Genomic DNA, 19,567 nt, shown 5'->3' with positions numbered 1-19,567 from the left:
ATCTAGGCATTTATTCAGCTTTAACCTGGATTTGACCTCCATCCATTTGGAGTATGCCATAAAATGGCCAGGTGACTTTTCATGTTGCTTCAGAGCATCAGCACTTAGGCTAGTAATTGTACCCGGATAGTGCAAGCAATGATTTGGCATTCTTGTCAAATATTTTACAACAAAAACAGAACAGTTTGTCAGTTGATTTTGAGTAAACTAGGCAACACTGATTCAGTTTCTCACCATTCTTGAGCCCTCTTTTGCAGTGCGACTTTGAGAAGTGCCACTTCTGCTCATTTACTGGAAATGTCATATACTCAATTTTGCCTGGCCTGTTCAAAATTGTACGATCAATATCAGCAGACTTTAGGATCATCGGCCATAAAGCAGGACCTGATGTATCGATTTGTGGTGTGCAGTTTTTCTCACTGCTGTTTCTGTCATCGTGCAAGGCTGATTCTTCTTCATCATTTATTTCCTTTTCATGTAAACCAGATTTTTATTTGTCATTGCTCTCCTTTCCATGTGAGCCACATTCTTCTTTATCATCACTCTCCTTTACGCCATCAAGAAAACTTGACAATTCTCTATCACTTTCCTCACATTTGCACTCCTTATCTTCAGGTAAATCTGCTAATTCCTTAGTAATAAGACTTCCATCATTTACACTTCACTCCTCAATTTCTTCTGCACTGGGAAAATCGCTACTGCCTAAAGCCTGGTCTGTGTTGTTCTGTTTTAGATATTTCCCCATCAAATTTTCCCCTTGTTGCAAACTAGATTGCAATTGAGCTTTTCGTTTCCTACACTGAGTTCCTGAAGGCTTCCTCAGGGGCATCTTTTATTTTCTCTGGGGGAAAACAGACAGTATTAGGGAGAACAAAAGACTATGTTCCACAGTCTTAGAAAGTCATCAAACATTATGTGTTAAGCATGGGAAAGGAAGTAACAGTATTTCATTTATATTGTTGCGTAGATAGGGGTTTGATCGATATCTCTGGTGTCTCATTAAATATGCCCTTTATTAGTCACTACTTACATGTCTTCGTCTTAAAACACAAGTACACTTTCACAATTACACAATAAAACACGGTTCACAATATAGCAGCTGGGCTCTCACATCACTTCATTTTGTCCTTATATCTCACTGTCTGACTGGCAATACCCAGCCCCTTATAAACCCATGAGGGCATGGCTGACACCTTTCTAGGAAGCTTGAGGAAAATGTAGTTCTCAGAAAGTCTGGAAGGTTCCACGAGATTCTACAAAGGGCCAGAACATTCTAGGAAGTTGGTGAAAAATGAATACACATACAGAATACCTGAAACATTTTGCTTCAAACATTTTATTTTCCCTTTTGCCGCTAACAATAAAAACAGCACCCAAGTCTGGCACCGCGCCCAAGCCTGGCACCCCCCAGGCTGGGTCGCCAACGCCTAAATCTGGCCCCGATGATAGGGTTGCTCAGTTTGAGATTGATCACCCTATGGATCTTGAGGCACAGAGGCTGAGTCATAAACAGCAGCAGACACAGACTGTAATCTTTTCCTCAATATCAAGCTACATATGCATTCAGTGCAGACAGGACTGCCACTCATGTTCCTTTTTAGCCACACTCATATTCACAAGACATAATACTATCATCAGTGTCATCTTCGGTCACAAAGGACAACAATGTACATATACCTTACTCAGGCAAACTCCTGTGAAAGCTGTTAGTTCTGCCTGAGTGAGGACTGTAGAGTAGGCTCTAATTATGCAAGCATACTGCTGCAGCGTTTAGGTGAGCTTTAAGTAGCTATGTTAAGTGGCTTTACAGAGAATCTCACTTTGTCAATAGAAGAACTGATAACATAGTTAAAGCCATAATCGATTAGGCTTTATTTAATAACATATATGAAGTCCTCATCTCCTTGCATTCCCTGAGCAGTAACAACACAGAGGAAAGCCCACAAAAAGGAAAGCTATTTGCAAGTAAACATTAAGCTTCCACTATGCAGCCACAATAGGGAGCAGTAGGCTAGGGCTACCTGGAGTAGCTGGCAAGTAATTGGAAGATTAAGGGATAAATCCTGCTCACGTTACTCATGCAAATAGCCCAATTAGCCTGAATGCAAGAAAAGTAAGATAATATGACTTCAGCTCATAGGAGTAAAGCAGGGGTAGTCAATTATTTTTGTCAAGGTCCAAATTTCTTGGTCAAAGTAGAGTCAAGGCCCAGACTCTAGAGAAAATAATAATCAACAACAACAACAATAATAAGTAAATAAGAAGATTTTGGGGTCTGTTCAAAAGTATCTGGTGGTCCGGATTTGGCCCACGGTCCTCCTATTGACTGCTCCTGGAGTAAAGTATGAATTTGTCTCTAATCCTGATGTAAATTTTTGTGGGCTTCTCACTCTGCCTTTCTATTTTTCTGTGTGTTTGGTGTGTGTGAATATCTTTTTTTTTTAAAGACATTTGTGTATTTCCACGATTTTCTTAATTAATTTATTCACGTTTAGTCTAAATACAGATACTCACCTAATTAAAATGTTTATGTAATGATATACTCATGGGAGTGACACCACTGTAGTCAATAGGATTATTCCCCTGCACAAAAATGTTCAGGACTGTGTCCTAAACAGACAATAAATTGACAACCAATCAATCACATAGAGCTTGATCCCGAGAGAAGATGAGCTCTCTCTACTCCCAGAGCCACCATTCCCCCTGCCCCACCGCCACCTCATGGACAGGTGGGGTTGGGAGGCAGGTGGGATTGTTGCCCTGGGCTCAAATGCAATAAGGGACTCAGGAAAAAGAAGCCAGCCTGAGCAGCAAGTGTTGATTTCTTCCTATGTCCCTGGATCCCACCCCAGACCCTAACCCCAGCATGAATCAGGCCAGCAGGGAAGGAGAAAGGTATGCAAGCATCAGCAGAGAATTAAACATGCCTGCCAGGCTTTGCTGCTGATCTAACTTTTACAAGGAGAGGAGAGGAATGAAGAAGAATCTTTCCACCTTTGCCTAGCCATTAGGGGTGGAGATCATAAGAGACACTAGCCTCTAGGACTAGGGAGATTCCTTCACTCTGGTTGATTTGTCCTTCCCTTGCTGCAAGAACTGGGAGGTGAAAATCCTTGCGACCCCTGAGAAAGAACATACACATTGCAGAGTCCTGAGCTGGGCAGGCATAGCATACTAGGGCCTAGTGGTGTAAACCCCCAGGCTAAGCCTTCTGCACTCTGCTGCCATAGGCAGGGGCAGCAGGGACAGCGAAAAGAACACCACATAAAACCAAGCTTAAGGGAGGAAATAACAAGAACCCCCAGCACTATAGTATTGTTTGCATCGTGTTTGTAATTGGGACCTATTGGGATGTGTGAGGCACAAAGGGAATACATGAGATAGTGACATTTTCTTTTTTTTTAAGTGTGTGTGTTGTTTCAAATATCACTTGCGTAACCATAACGCTAAGTTAACCAAAAAACACAAATTTTGGGGTAAGAATATAAATTAATAATAGAACTCGGAGTTTAAAAGGCCTCAGAGAAGTACATGGTCTGGCACTGGCTGATGAGAGAACTTCATTAGTTCATAACAGAATTTTATGTCTGGAATGGCTTATTCGCATAGATTTATAATGCCTCTATTTGAGTGGGACAGGGAAGTGGTTTTTAATACCAGACAGCTAAAGCAGAGTGAGTACTAAAGTGAAATGCTCTGAATTTGCCAATCAGGGAATGTTGCATGGTTGCATCAGCCTCCACAGAGGCTAGAGGGATGGGAGGTGATCCTGTGAGTGGTGACGAAACAGAGGCTGATGTGTTGCTCGCTGACTGGCAAATGGCAATATTGCCAAATCTGAGCGTTCAAAAGCAGAAGACAAATAAAAATAAGCCCATCCCCAGTGCACATGCACTACAGCACTACTGCAATTAATATTTCCTGGAAAAAGCAGAAAACGTACAGGACAATTAGTGTAGGGTGGGGATAGTCACTGCTGTACTCCTTGCTTACCATTCAGAAAGCATGGCTTATGACCTGGCCATGTTACATAACTGCTGCCTCGTCCATCAGTGACCCCTTCCTCGAGCCCACCTTCAGACCCACCTCAGAGTTCTCTATTTTTTTCTAGCCAGGCTGCTACCCTGAGCCACCCAGCCTATTAATAATAATAATAATAATAATTTGTATTATGGTAGTGGCTAGAGGTCCAGTCAAGGTTCAGAGACCCATTTTGTTAGGTTCTGTACATACATAATGAAAAGATGGCCCACGCTCTAGAACTGTTACAATCTAAATATACTTTAAAACTTCTTCAAGCCTGGATAATCCACCCTCTTCCCTGACCAATAGGGGCTGGTCTCATGGTCCAGCAGTGTACTGTGGCTGCTGTAACGTCATAACACATTGTCTTTTGGGACAAGGATCTCCCACAAAGTAAGATTAGCTGTGTTGAATGTTTTGCTGCCTCTTGCTAGGTAAGATATCCAACCCATAACTATGATTACAGGATGTCATTCAAAAGAACACATTTGCTGAAATATAGAAACATAAATGGGATAGTGACAGTGTGTGGGAAGAAGTTGGTAAAACAAATTTGCAAAGGACCCTTTAACGTGCCGACAGACCAAACAACTGTCTTCATGTTTTTTACTGTGGCACTCATTAACAAGAGAGAATGAAAGGACTAGCCAGTGCCAGAAATAGCCCAAGCTTCCACCACACTGCCCTGCTAGCACACTCCTATTCTCACATCAGCTGTCCTCTCCAATTCCTAGGTTTTCTTGTGCAGACACTTTCAATGGCCCAGTGTTCACAAATGTCCATTAGTGACTTGTGACTTAATCAGGATTTGAACAGAAATCACTGGAGTTAAAAATCCAGGCCTGGGCCTTGGTTCCTCCAGGCCTTTTGTGCCACTCCAGTGGTACACATATGCCCATTTTACACCACCCTGCCCTGTCAGGGTCGTTAGAGACGGACCCTGACAGAGCAGGGTGGTGTAAAATGGGCATATGTGGCTCTCTACCACCTGCTTCTTTCCATACCCCATGAGGCATCGGGGGCTTTTCTGGGTAACATGGAGAGGTGAGGGAGGTAAAGCTGCACTCTGGTGATGTCCAGCCTGTGGTACAGTCTTGAGGGGACTGTTTTAACTAACTGGTATAATTTAGAACAATCTGTCAGCTGCTCTGAGTTCTGTCAGGGCTGGTTTGGCCCTTTAGAGCCACCTTCTGCCCCAGCATGGGTCCTGCGCTGAGTGCAGCTCTGAGGGACCCAGAGTCTGGCCCCATATTTGTCGCATGTGCATTAAAAAGAGTTGCAGTCTCACCAGTGATCATCTGTCACTCTTTTAGCAAATCTTTTTTTATCCAAGTTCTAAATTTTCTCTGCTCTAATAATTCCAGGATTGGCTGTATTTCACACTGTTCATCACTGACTGAGTTTTGTGGCTTGCTATCCTTTATATTGTACGATAATGCTACTCAGTCATAGGCTGGGTGTTTTAGACTCTCCGGCTCTATTTTCTTTTATCGATCTTCAGTACACTAATGGTGTCCCATCTATTGATCCACACTACCTTGTATTAAGAGTGTGGTTTCTGAATATTTTTTTTACCTCTTGTATTTGGCATTGAATGAATTGCAGTCATACTAAAGATGGTCTTTAATCTTGTTTCCCTTTCTGTTTGATTGATAGGTTAGTAGTCCTTGGAGTTTTTCACAGAATTGACTCCAGTTAAAAATGTTGTTGAATAAAACATTTGATCTGAAAGGTTTTCAGAATTCCAGCAGCAGTGATATATTGGGAAAGTGAAGGTTTTGTGAAGTACTATATGTACTATTTATGAGGGTATCATTTCTAGTCTCCCGTGCTTTCCAATTTCCAAATGGAATCCTTCTACAAGACCTGACATTGCCACTTTGGCTAATGTGTTGTTTGAAGTTTTGTGTCTTTTTCATTTACTCTTGCTACTGTGGTAAATTTTTTTTTTGGTTTGGAGCACAGTATTCTGTCAACTTGATAGTGCTTGATAAGCAACACTCCCTTGATGAAAAAGATTCATTTTGACAGCCACTAAGATACCCTAGTAGGATTAAATAGGATCAACAACATTACACTCTTTCTGCCTCCATTTCTCTTATTTTGCTAAGAGAAATAGCCTATTTAGGGGAAAGTATTTTCTGTCCGACATGACAGGTCACATGCTAATAGCCTTAAAGAACTGAGTAATTGGTCACCGTGGTAACGGTTCATAAATAATCTCCTTTTAGTTCAAAATATTGGCATGGGAAATGCAGACTCTCTCCTCTACTTTGCCAACAATGCCTACAAACCACTTGACAATGTTCAAGCAGCTGGCATTTTGCGATTGCTGTTTATAATTGTTTCACTGTTTGTGCTCTCCCATATCTCCCCTCTGTCTGTTATTACTCATCTTAAATTTAGATTGTAAACTCTTTGGGGCAGGGAATCATCTTTTTATGTGTTTGTACAGTGCCCTGACCACAAGGCCCTGGCCTCTAGGTGCTACCACAATACAAATAATGATACAGGGAACATGGAGCACTATATTTTAACTGGCTCTAGTCAGGTAAGTAGGAGTAAGTGTTGTGCAAGTTTTGCCACACATCTTTGCTGCTAAATCCGTTCATTCTTGACCTGCAGACCCTGACTAGTCTAGTCCTCAGTCTTTTCTAAGACAGGCAGTATGGCAGTTTAGTAACGTGGACAGACATTCCCTAAGGATGCAGTGGAGACCACCAAACTAATTTCATGAAAGGTTATCTTTAGTAGTAAGCATGGAGGGTCTGATTATCAGAGCTGTGGGACACAAGGAGGTGGAGGAGGGGACACGGCTTAATGCCACCTTGCAGCCCCACAATTATAGTGGTGGGTAGGGCCCAGTTCTGGCCCTGACATAAGTTAAAGCAGTCTCAAGGCTGCTTAGACTTACACCTGGCTGCTAGCAACCGAAAGGGGCCATTACAATAATCAGTAATAGTATGAGCAGAGGGACCTTTCCCTTGGCCATGCTCCTTACGCTGGCAGCTGTGAATGGAAATGGTGTGGAGCGGTGTGTCATCTGTACACTACCCAGGGATTCTCCTATACAGTACAATTTCCAGATGCACTAGCTTTATGGCCAGTTTGTACTGGCAGAGGGTCTATAGTCTGATGGAAAAATCAGGGCCTGAATTTTCAACCAAGCTCTGGTCCACTGCTCTGGCCAGGTCAAATGTGATGGAACTATGGAGCTGGATGTCAGTTAGCATACTGTATGCATTGCAACTCATGTCTCTCTACTAATCTTCCCAATGGGCTCATATCTTCATTGCAAAAGAGGGGTGACATTATAGGCACCCGCAGGAGAGAGCAAGCAGGGCAAGGCAAAGAAGTAATTGCTACTTGGGTTCACGCCACTCCTGCTTAGGTCTAAAATATTATGATCAGCCCTCTCAAAAGGTGCTGACAAATCTAAAATATTCATTTATTGGTAGAGGAGATCAGCTAGTGCTGTTGCTAGCCTATAACCAGGTGTATAATCCAAATGGCTGAGGTCAAGGAAATATAAGGATATTAAGAGTAGTGAGCCCAAGGGTAGAAGGGACTATTTAGCATAATAATAGGGGTGGAAGATACAGGTGAAACCAAGGTCCAGAGTGAGGCTAGCCCTGGATGAATGCACAAAGTGGAGAGGAGGGGTTCTTTATTTCCGTACCCCTTCACCATCCCTGTTCTGGGATCAGCCGCAGTGTGTTTGGGGAGTGCAAGCAAAGCACTAGACTCCCTGCAAAGGGAGTGAGGAGGAGAGCCCCACATTTCCCAGTAGCCAGCAGAGCTGGCTGGGTGCAGGCAGGTGAGGAGTACATGTGTATCCATTTAACGAGTGGCAGAGCCTCCCTCTAGTGTGCGTTCACAACACAACGCTGACCCTGCCAGCAGGTAGGGGATCTTGGGGGACAACTACTGCACTGGTGGGGTGCAAAATAAACTTTATTAAGAAAATGCAAAAACAGGGAAAATTCAATAGTGAGGGGTATGGGGTTTGTTAAGGTAGACAATTGGGGAGGGGTTTCTTTTAGTAAATAGGATAGGGGGTTTCAATAGTGGGGTACAATACAGTGGGGTACAATACAGTTGGTAACCAATTAACACTGAAGTATAAATGTAACAGGTAGCTAACAATTTCTATGTAAAGAGTGTGTCACAGCAGCATATAACCAACTAACAGTATGGGTAAAATGTGTTAACTAACCAACAACTTTAGGTAAAAAATGTGTCACAGTGGTGTAAATGTAAAATGTGAAGTGTGTTAGAGAGAAAAAGGGTAACCAATGGGGTTTTATGCTAGACTTCAGTAATACAATTGAGGTTTGGCAGCAGCATGAGCGGGGTGAGCACGTGCGGGAAGGGATTAAAAGAGAGAGAGAGAGACACAGAGAGCAGACAGGCTGCAAGTTTAAACAGCAGAGAGACAATTATTCAGAACACAGCAAAATCTTATCTATGATTTAACTTAACCAAGACTACACAAATTAGCAAGTAACAAAACACAATGCAACAATTCTTTAAGCCTAACTTACAGAGTACAATGCAAGCAATTTTCTAAACCTAACTTAACCACAGCTATGCAAAATGAAATTACAATTTATCTAGACTAAAGGCTAAACCTAACCTAATGGGTGCACCTTAAACTAGGGGTAGTTCCAGAGGGCAGAGTGGTGTGTGCCCAGGATACAGCTCCAAGGGGGCGGGGGGTTAACTAGTGGTGGCTGCAAGCAGGCTTATTTCTAGCAGCAAAGGCGCTGCGGAGCTAGAAGCAGATTACAGATACAGACCAAGGAGTTAGCTTGGGTCTGCCTGCTGGGGAAAGAAAGCCAGCAGCTAGAACAAGGGGAGTGTGCAAGAGGTTTTTCCTTACCAATCCCCAAAGCAGCAGCAGGAACAGCAGTTTCAGCATCAGAGGACGCAGAGAGGACTCGATTCGCTTACAATAATCAGGAGATCTCCAGGCACAAATTCGTTGTTCATGGGAGGGGAGTTTAAAAACGGGGGTACGCTCAAAAAACAAACGAGAGCGGGGAGAGGGCCCCCCAAAGACCCCTAGCTGATCAGACCAGGTGGCAAAGCAAGGACCTTCTCCGGGGGTCTGATCAGAAAATGTCTGGTTTTAAAGGCAAACTCAGGCAGTTTCCCGCCAGTAACTCTGATTGGTTCCCCTTAATCCAGGGGAGGAGAGAAGGCAGGGAAAACTGCAGGTAGGCACAGGACATGTCTGGGCAAGTTCTGAGTCACAGGTATGACTCATATGCTCAGCTATGTGGCCACTTTAGGTCTTGCATACCTGGGCAGAGCACCCTACACCGAGCCGGGTCCGAACAAAGAAGCTAGACAAAGGAGCGAAAAGCCCCCCCCCCCCCCCCCCAGCAGAGCAATGGCTCCAGTCAGTCTGCACAAGCCATTTCCATGAGCAGGGCCAGCCTGTGACTTTGGTCAGTTTCATGGCCGGGGGGCGGGGGGGGCGGGCGGCCACTCAGCACAAACAGAAAGGAAGGGGTTAAAAGGAATCCAGCAGGGGGACAGCTGTAACAGACAAACGCTATGTCTTAAAAGCATAATCTAACCCTATCAAAGGGGGAAATTAGACTGAATGAGAGGAAAATCCTTCCTGACAATGAGTGTAGTCACCCATGGGGAAATGGTGGGAAGATACATCACTCAGAAAATGTAGAAGGAAGCAGGGTTTGGGAGCTCTTTGGGGCAGGGACCATCTGTGTGTTCTGTGTTTGTGCAGCACAATGGGCTCCTGGTCTATGACTGGGGCTCTGTGGCGCTACAGTAATACAAATACATTATAATAAATTCGCTTTTTAGGAGTTCTCATTCTGACAAATGAGGGAAGTCATCCTATGCTTTGCGAGGAAAAACACTAGGGCCCAGATCCACAAAGGCACTTAGGTCCCAGTTTTGGCTTCACTGCGGTGCACAAAACTCCAGCCAAACCCAGTTGGTCCCTAAACTCACTCAGTGCCTAAGTTTTCAGGGCAAAAGTTCCCTCAGCACTTATGTTTCTGCCTCTGGGCACTTGCACCGCTGCCTCCCTCTAGGCATCCAGACACCTATCTCCAGCCTACACCCCAGAGCAATTCACAAGCCAGGGGAAGACAGGCATTCAGCTGCCTAAGTCACATGTGGGGCCAGATCCAGGAAGCGTGCTCAGAAGCCACATATTGAACTGGGTCCCTTTCAAAATGTCACCAGAGAAGACAGTGGTGCCAACCTTCTAACTACTCACCTGGGATGTGAGCCAAATGGTTCGACTACTCACCTGGGATGTGAGGTGGAGAAAAGGGAGAAAAGATTTGAATAGGGCTTTCCCACATCTCAGGAGCATGCTCTAACCACTAAACTATGGGATCTTCTGAGGTGGGGGGCTCCCTCCATCTTGCCTGTTGAAGCTGTTTCACTATGGATAACTAACCAAAGAGTGATTAGAGCAAGAAGACTAGATCTCGGGGTCTCTCTCACCTCCCAAGTGGGTGCTCTAACCACTGGACTACAAAGTAATTCTCATTCTCTGGCCCAATGACTGTTCCGGTGTGGATAAATGCACCCCCCGGGAGGTGGGACACCCCAGGTCCAGCCACCTGCTCCAGTCATGCATTCATTATATATCCACACTGGAACAGTTTCAACAGGAGCGATAGAGCAAGCCCCACAAAATAAGTGAACTATATACATTTCACTAATGAAAGTATCATTCATCTCACTGTCTAGGCTAATCAGTTTTTAAATGTGTTGGTATTGTCTCTGGAATTCTGTTCACACAGTTAATGGTTGTCTCTATCTTTATTAAAACAATAGGTAACTCACTGAGGAGGAGTAACCTAGGAGACCAGTTTACAGGAGTCTACCCGAATAATATAATTCCCATCATTAGATGATAACCTAGCAACTCCACCGGGTTCCAATAGCTCAGGAGGCTGCAGAGCTGGCTTTCCTAGCGTCAATAGCCCAGTGCCAGACCCCTCACTTGCCTATCTCATCTTTTCTCTTTCCTCCTCACTTCTTCCTTCTGCTCTCATGACCTCCACCTCTCCTTTTCTTCCATTCTCACTTACCTTCATCTCACGCCTCTTCATAGCTGCAAGTGACAACTATTCTACTTCTGGTCCCAAACACCCCCCCTTTACCTCTCTCTTACACTAGTCGTACTAACCCTGTTACTTTTCACTGCACCATCCCATCTCTTCTGGAAAGTCCATTCCATTGCTAACAGCTTGTTTATCTTCCATGGCCTTTTAATGTCTTACAAAACTCCTTTTCCTCACCTGACTTGAAACCTGGGAGAAGATAAGGGTAGAAATGATTACATCTGTTTGAGAGAGGATTGAAGGTAGAGGACTGGCTGACAATGAGTCAAGCAGTTAGAATGACAGGAAAAATGTGATGGAATAAAAGAATTAATAGATGTTTTTAAATATTATAGGAAGCAAGCAACTACTCACAGTCTGCTGTCATCACTGAGAAAAACTGGCAAGCCAGAAGAGACTTATAACTGCTTAATTGTCTCACTAAATACTGGAGCAAGCTACTCTAGTTTAACTTAAAAAGTGAATTACCACCAGACATGGACCCAAGCCACAAAACTCAGATTTGGATTTCAAATGCCCCCAAGTTTGGATCTAGGGTTTCAGATATTTGCAAAATACAAATTTAGATTTCAAATAAACATCCCCAATGTTCCTAGACATTCAGAGTTTGGTTTAGGCTCATCTCTAAGGATTACAAGTCTAAAATAATTTTGTGGATAGGGATTTCCTCTATCTTCTTGACTCACAATCAGCCTCTCACTTTTTTATTAAACCTCTCCTAAACAGATCTTGTAGCCTAGTGGATGGTATTTTTAAAAAGTTCCAAAAGATTTTTACTTTAATACGTTCTAGATAGCTTGTGATAGATAATAAATTACATAGTGCAGCATAAAAGTTTTATTGACTTTGGTTTGTAATATTTGATTTCCTCACACATAAAGCAATGAGTGGGGGCATGTAGGTCATCCCAAATGTGCACCAGTAAAACCTTCATGCAATGCTATTATGATTCTATGTAGGCCACATGGTTTATAGAGAAACCAATATAAAAATGCTTTAAATTAATTTTTTTTATCGGTAGTGTATGTAAGCAGGGTCTGAATGAGCTTTCCCAGGAGATCTAGTGATGAACTAGGGGAAAAGACTTCAGACAGACTATATTTGGATGGACACACCTACTCTGCCTGGGTGTGTAACAGACTGAGCTGCTTTGCCAAGTGATCAATTTGGGCAGATTTTGGGTTACAATGCACTTTAATATTGAACGCAGGGGTGATGAAATGTTGTTATCCTTATTGTATGAATAAAGAGCTGCAGAAGTGTACTTTCACTGCCCTGATTGGGGGGGGGGGGCGGTCATGCAGGGATAGCAATGCCCAATTCTAATAAAAAAAAAAGAGGGGGTGGAGATGGATGTTTCTATGTAGTGGTGTAAACTTCGCTTAAAGAATCCTGGATGCTCTCCTCAGTGTTTAAACACAGCGCTGACACAGACTCAAGGGACAATCCTTGTTTCTGTTCTGTGATCACAGGAGCTAAACTTACTGATGATTAGATCTAGGGGCTAACTAAGCCTTGGAGTTGGTGTGGGGGCAGTGAAAGACACTGCAGAGATTGCACTAGCCGTGTGGTTTCCAGCTACCTAGTGAAATCACTGAGATGATCTAAGTGGAAGAACCTCAGAACACGACATTGCAGAAGCAGCAGTGATCAGCAAGGAGCAGCAGTGATGACTAGGGCCCTACCAAATTCACAGTCCATCTTGGTCAATTTCACGGTCATAAGATATAAAAAATCATAAATTTCATGATTTCAGCTACTTAAAATTGAAATTTCATGGTGGTGTAATTGTAGGGGTCCTGACCCAAAAAGGAGTTGTGGGGCCGGGGTGGGGGGTGGGGGGGTTGCCAGGTTATTGTAGAGGCTGGGTTGTGGTATTGCTACCCTTACTTCTGTGCTGCTGTTGACAGTGGTGCTGCCTTCAGAGCTGGTCAGCTGGAGAGCAGTGACTGCTGGCCGGGAGCCCAGGTCTGAAGACAGACCAACAACCGCCGTTCTCCAGCCGCCCAGCTCTGAAGGCAGCGCCGAAGTAACCTTGTGAACCCCTGCAACTCTCTTTTGGGTCAGGACCCCCAATTTGAGAAATGCTGGTCTCCCCCGTGAAATATGCATAGTATAGGGTAAAAGCACACAAAAGACCAGATTTCACAGGCCATGACGCGTTTTTCATGGCCGTGAATTTGGTAGAGCCCTAGTGATGACAAAGGCAGAGCTAGGGTGACCAGATGAGAGGAACAAAATATCGGGACACCGGAGGGGGAGGGAGGGGGAGGTCCGCCGGCGGAGCAAAACAAAACAAAAAGCCGAGTGCTTCCGGCGGAGCGAAATATCGGGACAAATTGCGTCCCGACCAGAGATTGGTCGGGACGCGGGACAAAGACCAAAAAATCGGGACGGTCCCGATTTTATCGGGACATCTGGTCACCCTAGGCAGAGCTGAGCAGCAGCAGAGGTGGCAGTGAGCAGCAGGTAGTGGCAGAGATAACAGCCATAGCAAGCAGCCAACAGTGGCAAAGAAAATAGCAGCTGCCCAAGGCAGCAGAGTACAGCAGCAACAGAGGCATTGCTCGATACCCCTTTTCCCCTTTTTCAGGGATGGGAGGTGAAACCATGCGAAAGCACCTTTGAACTCTGGGTCTTCATTAACCAAGGACAACTAGCTGTGAGTGGGGTGCAGCTCATGGAAAGGGGAGTGGGGTGTTAAAAGGATATTCGTTCATCCGACTTTCACAACGCAAAGTGGGAAACTGAAGCAAAGGACACTGTCCAATGCACCATGGGGTGGGTGTTTGCTTGTGGTTACATGCTTTTGAAAGTGGTTGTGGTGTTTTCCCAAATTAATGCTGGGTTCCCTTTCCCTTTTAATAAACATTTTCTTTCGCTATAAACAGACTCAGTGCTTACATGTGGGGAAGTATTGCCTCTTAGAGACACCCTGGGATGTTTAATTTTCCCAGATTAGTGGGTGCGGGCTCAAGCCGGTTCTGTTTTGTATTGTTAAGAGGAACCCTATATATTGAACACAGTCCTTGCTGCTGCTGACACCACCTGGCAGAAGGATTACATATATAAATACTATGTAAACTGTGATACAGTATGGCCAGAGGGCAGCAGGAGAGGGTTAGAAGGGAGCCTTATTCCCCGTAGAGAGAAGAAAGTTTGCTATAGATTAATTAGAGCACCTGAAATCTGTCACCTGATAAAAAAACCCTGCTTCAGTCAGACAGGGAAAGGAATTGAAGCAGAGAGGATTGGTATTGGAGCAGAGAGCAGTTTGAAGGAGTAGAAACAGTGGATTGGTGTTGGAGCAGAGAGCAGTTTGGAGGGAAGCAGAGGGAAGTTTGGAGAAGTGCTGCGGTGGGCTAAAAAGACCAAGACCCCAGGTAAAGGGACACCTGGCTTGTGCAGAGGGAGGGCAGGAAGCCCCCACAAGCTGAAGGGCAGGAGAGGGAAGTAGCCCAGGGAAAGGAACCGCTAGTTCAAGTGGTTTACCGCTATCCTTAGGGCCCCTGGGCTGGGACCCGGAGTAGAGGGCGGGCCCAGGTCCCTCCCTCTCCACTCCCCTCCTCTAGGACACTAGTGGGGCATTTAATATCCCAGTTCAGGGGCAAGAAACGGTGCCCTGAACCCCCCCATGCCCCCCCACCACCCAAGAAGGGAAAGCACGAGACCCATCATAGTAGTGCCGGCAATTTGCCACAAAACTTTTACATCTGTGTCAAGATGTACTTTGGGCCAACATATAATTTTAAAAGTGCATACATGAACTGTGTTCAGCAGGTATTATGACAGTGTAAATATAATACAGGTGCATTCTAAGGTTCTATTTTGATCTTAGTTCTATTAACATGAAATTATTCCTTTTGCGGGCATTGTTTACAATGCTTTCAAAAAATCTTCACTAAAAATGCATTATATCACATAGCTGAAGCTAGTTCTGTGAGCAATTCCTATATTAGCAATGCTAAGACTATTCAATTACTAGTTGCCCTTAAAACATTCTCCTCCTCACCTTCTTCTATTAGGCAGGTGTCCTCCCAGTACTGTTAATCAGAAAATCTAATTCTGGGCTGGAGCTTTTCCTCATCCGAGTAGTCCTCAAACACTAAGCCAGGCTTCCGAGGGTGGGGAATCACTTTTGGCATGTTTGTCCCTGCAAATGTGGCAAACAGTCCCCTTTGATTAAATGACTAGAGCTGCATGCTGAGGTAGGAGAACTGTATGTCCCATCCTGCTTTGGTAACCATCTGATTGCTTGGAGGAGAGAGGAAAAAATGTACTTCACTAATAGAAGTCAAAGGAGACTGGAAATGCTTGATTTCAGAGGGCCTGGCGCTCATGTGTAAATCAGCCATGCTGTAGGCCTGCAAGGGCCAGCCTGTTACAAACCGAGCCGGGTATGCATGTTGATGACTCATACCAGTGCTGACAGTCACTCACCAAGACATAGCTAGACATCACCATAGAGCAGTGGCCTACTGTTTATATATGCAAGGCACACATTGCATGCCCTGCATGCTCAATCAGCTGTGTGCTGTCCAACTGGTGGCCCGTGGGACAATTCTGGCTGGATCCTGTGATAAATGAAGGGGGTGGGGGATAACTCCTTTTTATGGACACCCAGCCGGCCAGTTAGCTATGAAATCCCTGTTGGTGGCTGTTCTCTACTTGCTTTACCTGTAAAGGGTTAAAGAAGTCCACAGGTAAAGGAAGGGAGTGGGCCCCTGATCAAAAGAACCAATGGGAGGGCTAGAACTTTTTAAAATTGGGGGGGAAATTTCCCTTTGTCAGTTGTTGTTGTTGTTCTCTGGGGAAGAGGGGAACAGAGCAGCAGTTATGCTATGAGAAGCTTTAAGCCAGGTATGAAAAATCATTAGATCATACCTAGAACTACTTATTTGAAACCCGCCAGATGTGTAAGTAGATCAGGAATGTTTAGAAAGACGCAATTAGGTTTATTTCTGTTTATTTCTTATGGCTAGTAGACTCCTCTGTGTTAACCCAAATACTTTTGTTTTGCTTGTAACCTTTAAGCTGGGCCTCAAGAAGGTTATTCTTGATGTTTAATTTTTGTAAGTGGGATTTTTAAATCTAGCAAAAGCCTAAGATCCAGATATATTTTCTGTCTTTTTGTTTTTAATAAAATTTACCCTTTTTAAGAACAGGATTGGAATTTTGGTGTCCTAATAGGTTTGTGCACATGTTGTTTAAGTAGCTGGTGGCAACAGCTGATTTCCTTTGTTTTCTTTCTCAGCTCTTCCCTGGAGGGGGAGTGAAGAGGCTTGAGGGTACCCCACAGGAAGGAATTCCAAAGTGCACCTTCCTGGGTCCAAAGGGAGGGTTTTTGCACTTGGGTGGTGGCAGCATCTACCCATCCAAGGTCAGAGAAAAGCTGTAACCTTGGGAGTTTAATACAAGCCTGGAGTGGCCAGTATTAATTTTTAGAATCCTTGCAGGCCCCCACCTTTTGCACTTGAAGTGCCAGAGTGTGGAATCAGCCTTGACAGACCCCATGGAGGATGCCATTTTGTAGACCTTGTGCTATGTGCAAGGTCACGCTGCATGGAGGATTTTGAGTGAGTTGTTGCATGCCTTACTAAAATTCACATGTGACTGTTGTAGAACTTTTCATACTTTCATATTTCCTCCAGTTCAGACAACCAAAGCAGAAAGATACTGTTCCTAAACCTACCAGAGACAGCAACAACTGAAGTCTGTGACACTTCTATGAAGAGGGAGGATGATGTTCTCAAGACAACTGTACTGTGTTCAGCTCCAATCCAGGATGTAGCTGAACTCGTCAGTCAGTCTTTAAGTGTCTTCTCCTAGGGTGGGGTCCGCAAAGAAACGTAGGCATTGCTGTGCTCAGTGGCCCAGCACTGTGGACGCATGGAAAGAGACAGACACCTTACAATGCAATCCACAAAAGCCAGTACGCTAGGCAGCACCACACCTACGTTAGCAGATGGGATATGCTGATGAAGTGTGTGCCCTACCTGTCTCTTGGAGATAGAGGCATAAATCTGGGCTGCAGAGACACCTATTTCTGCTTAGCAATCCATGAACAGGAACCATTGGCACCAGAATGGGGAGGGGACCATGGACCTCCCATTTTTTAAAGTGGACAAGCATGGCCCATCCACTTTTCACCACAGGCGACAGGCATCCCCGCCTCCGCCCCTCTGCATCCCCCCAAGGCCCTGGCCAGCCGGCAACTGGAGCCATGCTGCAGACCCTCCACCTGTCTGAGGTGGGGAGGCCAAGAGCAGCCTCTGGCCTATATACCCACCCCTGGACCCCCCACCAGGGCACGTGGAGGGTCCATGGCTCCTCACAGCTGCCTGGCCATAAGGCTCTTACCATGGCTGGGCTGTGGCTCCAAGGCCCCATTCCCTGGCTGTAGTTGGGTTGGGGTAAGAACTGCATGGGCAGCTGTGTACCCTCCACCAGGGGCCCCGCAGGGCAGGGACACAGGCAGGGGGCTGCTCTCAGGCCTCCTCCTCCCCCCCCCCCAATCCCAGGCAGGTGGAGGGTCCATAGCTCCTGGCCTGCTCCAGCTTGGCTAGGGATGGGGCCTGGGGTGGAAGAGGTAGGGCCACGGGGGGGGGCTGGTCCCTACCCCCCCCCCCCCCCACACACACACACTTTTGGGAACGCTCTGCTGGGGCTGACAGGAACCCACTGCCTGGAATTAGGCATTTTAGGTACCTAAGCTTGTTTCTCTTGCTCTCTGGGGTCCAGTTCCCCTCCTCCCATGACTTTCATTATTAATCCCGTGGAACAGATTAACTGGAGAAACTGAGGGAACCCCATATGAGACTATCCCATAGCTCACTTATTAGAGCACTTTTCTGAGAAGTAGGAGACCCCTTTTTAAATCTTCTCCCTCTCTGACAAAGAGGGGGGAATTGAACCTGAGTCTCCAACATCCCAGGGAAATACTCTAATCCCCACTCTACAAGTTGCAAGGTCACCATCCTCCTCTGACAGCTGGCTTTTGGAGGGCTCCCAATTCAGTAGTGTAGCTGCAGCAACACAGTTTAGCTATGCTGAGTACAGACCCATTGGCTTCAGGGGGGCTTGTACTCCGCCCACCAAAGCTATGGCACCACTGCCTGCTACCACATCTACACTATTGTTTATACACATGCTAGTTCTCATCAAACTACCAGAAGCATGTGTACAGTAGCAAGGGAATAACATCTCTACCTCACAGAAATCAACTGCTTCAGAAATATATTTACACAAAGGGTTTCTGGAGACACATAAGAATTGTCATACTCAGGCTAGTAGTCCACCTAGTCTAGTATATCCTGCCCTTTGACAGAGACCAGTTGCAGCTATTTAACTTTAGGCAGTTTGAGATAATGTATATTTAAGATAAGTTTTCAATTTACCCCTCATTAACTAGATGTTGGCTTACACACCAGTTGGAGAGTTTAAAATCCCTTCCAAGCTTTAAGTGTTATCCACATCAATACATAATGCTTTTCTGCACCCTGCTAAACTCAAATTGTCCCTGACTTGAAAGGTAAAACATTTCACTTTAATTGAATTTCATGCAGCACAAGTATTTCCATTTACTGGTTAGATTTTGAATTTGGCCTTGCACAGTTTCATTGAGTTTTATTAGACTGGTAACTGCTATTGGTATTGCAATAATGCTAGTCACCCTAGCTGCAAGCTTTAATTGTACAGAAGCAATTACTGAAGTGAGGGGTCTTTGTTCATTCTAGTTTGAGTTATGTATTTAAAGTCATATGTTACACGTCAAGAAGGGTTAGGAATGTTAGTCAGAGACAACATGAAAGGCATCTGTACCAAAAGTAATTCAAGTTCCTGCTTCAAAGATATGGCTTGGTGTTTCCTCTACACTAGAATATGATAGTAACATGAGACAATCCAAAGACTTGGAGAGCTATCACAGATAGCCATTGAAGAGGAGTTTCATGTTTGTCTTCTGAAAGAAGTATACTATTTGAGTCAATTGATTCATTTATGGGACAGCACTCAGATCTGAAACCAACCCGTACCTCCTTTCTTCCTAAGAAAAGGAAAAGATGCTGCAGTCAGAACTGAGTTGCTGTTCTACTACACAGCTATGTTCTCCTGTATATGTTTATTTATGGAAATGAAACAAGATGCAGAAAGAGAACAAGCAAATAGGGAGTTTAAAAGTTGCTATTTTTAAATGATCCATAAATTAACCTGTTAAATTTATTCCCAACTAACTTGAGGAAAAGAACAGTGACAGACCTATAGAGACACATGTACTGGTATCAAAAAAGATAACTCATTTAGTATTTTGAGTTGCTGATATAGAATTATGTACACTTATTTCAACACAGTAATATGGTTCTGCATTGCAGCTAGTTTACATGGCCTTTTAACAGAATATTCAAGTCTTGTGATCAGACTTTTCATTAATA

Source organism: Emys orbicularis, chromosome 1 (genome assembly GCF_028017835.1).
Source record: "Emys orbicularis isolate rEmyOrb1 chromosome 1, rEmyOrb1.hap1, whole genome shotgun sequence".
Taxonomy (NCBI): domain Eukaryota; kingdom Metazoa; phylum Chordata; order Testudines; family Emydidae; genus Emys; species Emys orbicularis.
Note: the sequence above shows the minus strand (reverse complement) of the source record.